The sequence below is a fragment of the Penaeus monodon genome, chromosome 25 (genome assembly GCF_015228065.2).
Source record: "Penaeus monodon isolate SGIC_2016 chromosome 25, NSTDA_Pmon_1, whole genome shotgun sequence".
Classification (NCBI taxonomy): domain Eukaryota; kingdom Metazoa; phylum Arthropoda; class Malacostraca; order Decapoda; family Penaeidae; genus Penaeus; species Penaeus monodon.
The window spans coordinates 35,989,759-35,990,151 of NC_051410.1; positions in this window are offsets into that span (position 1 = coordinate 35,989,759).

Below are 393 nucleotides of genomic sequence, written 5' to 3' on the forward strand. Positions count from 1 at the left end.
AACAATAGCATGATAAAAAACAAGTATGAGAGAAACACTAATACTGGTATTAGTTTTAGTTGTAAGAATAATAAGAAAAATCACTAATTGGTTCCTTAAAAACTGCGTTTATTAACAACTACAAAATATTTACGGCAACAACTATACTTCTGCAATTATAATATCTTTACGAAGTTCGTTATACGAGGGTAATCTATTAATCATAGTATATCATCACTCTATTACAATAATGTCAAAATCATAACGGAGTAACTGTCATTAACGTATAATTAATCGCTCGTTTCGTATAGTCTAATTACCTGTTATTAGATATAATTATTTTTTTCTGCCAGTATACCCCGGCTTCTAACATATTTTCGGAATTTGTTAACGGATTACTCTTGTGTGTGTAGG